We start from the raw sequence: 6,000 nt of genomic DNA on the forward strand, positions 1-6,000 counted from the left end.
GCATTCTTTCAAATATTTAAACAAGGCTATCATATCACCTCTTAATCCTCTCTTCTCAAAGCTAACCATTCCCAGCTCCCTAAATCTCTCCTCATAAGGCATGGATTCTAGACCCTTCACTATTCTGGTCACCCTCCTTTGGATACGCTCTAGTTTCTCAACAGCCTTTTTGAACTGTGGTGCCCAGAACTGGACACAATATTCTAGGTGAGGCCTGACCAAGGAATAATAGAGTGGGACTATTACTTCCCTTGATCTAGATACTACACTTCTATTGATGCAGCATAATCTGTTAAGGTCCTTTGGCTATTAAGGATAGCAGGGCATAATTCTTTATAGTAGACTATGTTTGGTTGCAATGTTTAGAGATGGATTAAAATGGGAAAAATCCTGGCTCATATGTATTATTCTAGGTACTGTTGTTCCAGTTATTAAGGAAGAAGTTGAGAGGCCACAACCATTCATTTTTGTCTTGAACAATATAGTACCCAGGCATAAGTATGAAATAGTTAAAACCATTATAACTCTATCTCTCTGGCTTTGCTTCGCGAATGAAGATTCAGGAAGGACTCATACCGCGCTTTGTACAAGTGCATTGGTGACTGAAAAGGCCAGTCCGGAATAAACAGGTCCGGTTGCAGAAAGAACAGCAGAAAGTCTCCTTGGGTGATGTTTCCAGGTTGTGGTTCTTTCTGCGTTGTCGTTTCTCTTCGAGACTCATTCGGTGTGAGCTTTCAAAAAAGGCTGCAGCATCATGGATAGTGCGTCTCCATGCCTCCCCATGCGAGGCCAGGGCAGACCATTGTTGGTGATCAATTTGGCCAAGCCTGAGATGTTGTTTCAGGGAGTCCTTGTATCTCTTCTTTGGGGCACCCCTCTTATGCTGATCCGTGGCAAGTTCACCATAGAATACTATTTTTGGGAGGCGATGGACCTTCATCCTAGAAATGTGTCCTGCCCAGCGCAGCTGCGTCCTCAATAGCATGGCCTCAATGCTGGTGATCCCTACTTGCTCAAGGACAGCAACATTTGTCACATAGTCAGTCCAGTGTATATTTAGAATTGTGCATAAAGAGCGCTGATGAAAGCGTTCAAGGAGTCGTAGGTGTTGGCAATAGGTGACCCATGTTTCAGACCCGTAGAGGAGAATAGACAGTACAATGGCTTTATACACACTGATTTTTGTGCTTTGCCTCAAGTGTTTGTTACTCCAGACTCTTTTGTGAAGCCTTCCGAATGCACTATATGCCTTTGCCAGTCTGTGATCGATCTCTTTATCAATCTTGGCATCTGAGGAGATGATGCTTCCCAGGTAGGTGAACTGTTGTACGGACTTAAGCACAGATGTGCCTACAGTGATGTGGGGATGGTAGTGTTCTTCCTGAAGTGCCGGCTGGTAGAGAACTTCTGTTTTCTTCAGACTGACTTCCAGTCCAAAGAGCTCTGCAGCTGTTGCGAAACAAGATGTTAGGCACTGCAGAGCTGCTTCTGTATGGGCAACAAGGGCAGCATCGTCAGCAAAAAGCAGCTCACGGACTAGATAGTTTAGAGTCTTAGTGTGAGCCCTCAGGCGGCTTAGGTTAAACAGGCTACCATCAGTACGGTAGCGTATATAAATGCCATCTTCTTCTTTGAGATCTGCTGTAGCCCTTTGGAGCATCATGCTGAAGAAGATTGTAAATAGAGTTGGAGCGAGAACACAACCTTGTTTCACACCATTAGTTATTAGAAAGGTCTCCGAGAGAGCATCACCATATATGACTTGGCCTTGCTGGCCTTCATGTAGCAGGATGATCATTTTGAGGAATTTGGGGGGGGCATCCTAGTCGTTCCAGGATCTGCCATAGACCTTTTCTACTCAAAGTGTCGAAGGCTTTGGTGAGGTCGACAAATGTTACTTTGGCAGGTTACAGACCGCCATTTGGGACGTCCTTAGGACGTACCAGTTTAAAAAAGGGCCGTCTCTTCTAGACGCCCCTACTCCTGTTACGGACTCTGTCCATAACAAATGGCGACAGCAGTTCCACACGGCCGCCACCATTTTGACGTCTTGGACGCCTAGTGCCCAGACGTGTTGCAGCGGAAGTGACGCCGCGAAAGCACGCCTTGCGCTTTGCGGCACCACTTCCGGGGCCCAGGAAGGAGCGCGATTTCCACGCTCCTTCCTTGCAGCGTCCGGGAGTCCTGCGATTTAGAAGCTGCGGCTCCTGGACGCTGCAAGCGGCGCCGGCAGCAGACCGCCGCAATTCAGCGGTCTGTAACGCGCCCTAGAGTCCTTTGTTCTGCTCTCTACATTTCTCTTGCAGTTGTCTAAGGGCAAATACCATGTCTGTAGTGCTCCTATTAGCTCTAAAGCCACATTGGCTTTCAGGGAGAAATTCTCCTGCAATAGCAGGGACTAATCTGTTCAGCAGTATCCTTGCAAGGATTTTTCCAGCAATGGAGAGCAGTCTTATACCTCGATAGTTTGAGCAATCCGATTTTGCTCCTTTTTTCTTGTACAGGGTGATTATGACTGCATCTTGGAGATCTGATGGCAGTTCGCCTTTTTCCCAGCAACTCACAAGGAGCTCGTGGAGTTTAGCGTGTAGTACATGACCTCTATGTTTCCAAGCTTCAGGTGAAATTCCATCAATCCTGGCAGCCTTGCCATTTTTAATCTGTTGTATGTCCTTAACAGTTTCTTCCAAAGTGGGAGCTATGTCCAATTCCTTCTTCATCGGTTGTTGTGTCATATGGTGGAAAACCTCACAGGAAAGTGCAAGTCTTGCCAACATCAAACACACAGCGTCATATGAACAGAGATATACTCTTCAACTAAAATGGAGAAACATTTTAAAATAAACCTTGCTCAAGTAGCAGTATCTCCAGATTGTTTTTGGTATTTAATTGAAAAGTATTAGATTTTTTGAATGTGCTGTCAATGTGAAATCCCTTTTATTGCAATTTTGGTTTTGGTTTCCTTTGCCTTTTGTCTTTTATAGAATACAGCTTGAGAAGTGGGGGGAAAGTCCTGAAGGTCATTGGAGGAAGAAGGGGAAGGGAAAGAAGTGAACAAAGCAGAGTTACAGCTTCATAGGGAAATAGTGGATACTGGGCACTATAACTCTTGAAGTCCTAGTGTCTCCAAAACTGACTGAGAGAACTGTTCCCCTTTTTTTTTCTCCTAAAATAATATCAATCATGTATATAAGGGTTTGATTTTTATTGTGGGGTATTACTGATGGGGAAATGAAATGGCTTGTTTTTAGTTTATATTTGTAGATGAAAGTTGTTGCTTCCTGAATCCTTTTTCAAAGTGTATATTTCTTTTTCGACTTACATATTCCCTTTCATTGGTTGAGGTGGATCTGGAATGGGGTTTTCATAATTCATGGAGCTGTTTCCTGCTCTCAAAAAATGGCAAGTGGCAGCAAGAAGATGTAAATCCATAGAAGAGATTTTTTACCTTAATTCTAGGATTTTTTTAAAAAAAGTATTGTAGTGTATTAAAATAAATGTAAACACTCATTTAGAATAATGTTGATTGTGGATATATGTCCCCTTTTCAACATAAACATAATCAATATATGCTTAAAGGTTTTTGTTTGTTTGTTTTCTTTTTTAATGTAAACACCAAATTTTCCACTATAGTGGACTTTCCCACTATAATTTCTATTGTGTCATCCTTTCAATGTGTGCCATTTTTTTGATTCCTCAACACACATTTTAATTTTGTTTGGAGAGGGCAGGGAACTGTCTAATTAATAATAATAATAATTATAAGATGCTCTGAGAAACTTTGTGGCTGAAGAGCGAGGTATAAATACTCTAAATAAATAATAATAAAATAAAAAGTGGCTGATGCTGCAGTGAAAGTGAAGAAGGCAGGCTAGCTAGTTCAAGAAAAGTTTGGTGACAAGCCAGTGTGTACTGCCTCCCAGTTACATCTTCTCTTGGGATTTTATTTATTTATTTTTACAATGGCCCTCGGTATCTGTGGGGATCCATTCTGGCCCCCTGGCCCCCGTGGATGCCAAAATGTGCTTATGCTCGTCTCATTTACTTCAATGGTGGCGCAGACACGCAGCCTCACCAGCACTGAAGACAATGGCAATTTGGAGGAGCTGCATCCTCCTCCTTCTCCTCATCTCACACCTACCGCCTCTTTCTCCTCCTCTACCTCTTCCCCATCACTCCTCCTCCTCCTCCTCCTTCTGCCACCTCACCTCGCCTCCTCCTCCTCCTCCTCCTCCTCCTCCTCCTCCTCCTCATGCCATGCCTTCCTCCTTTTCCTCTTCCTTGCACTGTGCCCTCCTCCTCTTCCTGCCATGCCACCCCTTTCTCCTCCTCTTCCTCCTCTGCCCCCTCCCCCACAGGCTTGCCATCTGTGGATGCTAAAATCCACAGATGGCAAGTCCGTGTATAAGGAGGGTCCACTGTATTTTATTTTAGATATAAATGTTAAAATAATCATTTCTTAGAAAGCATATTTTTTTTATTTTGAATTCCTAAACATCTGTTTAAATTTCATCATGTCCCAAGAATATGGCTTCAAATGTTCCCTCTGTTCTTTCCCATTATAATGAGTAATGCTAAATGTGTATACATTTCAGCTTGGGCATGAACAGAATTACCTGAATTTGTGATTTGCCTAAAGTTGGATATCCTGTTTGTAAGTGTGTAAATCTATGCAGAAATTAGAGAAAACAGTTCTTGCAATTTGAGGCAGAACTGGAATAGAACATTATTTTAAAAAACTTGGAAAATATATCCAGTTTGAACTTCATTATAACACACTGAGCCAAAGCATTTATTTTCTTCTTGAAGGTATACCATTTGAATTACATGCACAAGAGCTGAATACCTCTTAATGTTGCCATAATGGAGGTTTGATGGGAGTTATAACAGCAATTCATTTTAGGAATACATGTGCTGGCTGTCAGATATCAGTTTTTGGGTTTGTAAATCTATGAAACATTTTGGGTGTTCCTTCTAGTTAAATGTGAACCTCAGGATCTAACTGATTCTTTCTTTAAATGCTTAGGAAATTACTTCAAGATAGTACCTTGAACATAACATAACAGCACAGGACATTTGTACAAGATCAGGGTAAAGATCAGGGTGCATTCACACTACACAATTGTAGTGCTATGTTTCCACTTCAATTGCTATGGCAGTGGAATCATAATATTGTTATTATTTAGTACAAAAGGGCCGCAGAAGAGTTTTCTGCCTGAGTCTACCCATGGCCTAGCTTCAAGTGGATGATACTCTGCAATAAAATGCCTAGGGGGCAGTAATTCAAATACTAAGAAGTTTATCACACGGCCCCTAAAACGAGCCCAGTGCGTTCTAAACGTGAACGTGCAGGGCATGCACAGGACGGGATGGGGCCACAAACCTCATTTTATTGCACACTGGAATGCGATACTGTTTCTAAGCGTCCTCAGAAATGGAACGGAACGGGGACACAACTGGAACACCCGGCAGCAAAGGCGGCATTCCAGTGTGCGATAAAATGGGATTCTTGGCTCGATTCTGTTCTGTGCGCGCCCGCGCGTGTTCACATTTAGAACGCACTGGGCCCGTTTTAGGGGCTGTGCGATAAACTCCTTTGTGTGAAGTCACCAAACACTTATGTATCAGCCAGCACACTGGAATATGATTCTGGAGACTAGGGTTTGAATCCCTGCTCTGCCTTGAAAACCTAGTAGGTGACCTTGGGCATGTCACACTCTCTCAGCCTCAGACGAAGGCAAGGGCAAACTCTCTGAAAACAAATTCTGCCAAGAAAACTCATAAGTCAGAAATGGCTTGAAGACATGCAGCAAAAATAACAACAGAAGCTTGCTATTCAGATAATAATTCAAAATGAAAAGGGGCAGCAGGCATGACAGTTACTACAAATGTACCTCATTATGTAAAACAAAGATCTCTTTTATGTCACCTATATTTTTAATCAGGTCCAGATATCCCAATCCTAATCATTTCCAATAGTCCTGTTTTGGGACCTTAAAA

Source organism: Sceloporus occidentalis, unplaced genomic scaffold (assembly GCF_023333645.1).
Source record: "Sceloporus occidentalis isolate IW3139 unplaced genomic scaffold, rSceOcc1.0.p SCAF_2, whole genome shotgun sequence".
NCBI classification, from domain to species: Eukaryota; Metazoa; Chordata; class Lepidosauria; order Squamata; family Phrynosomatidae; genus Sceloporus; species Sceloporus occidentalis.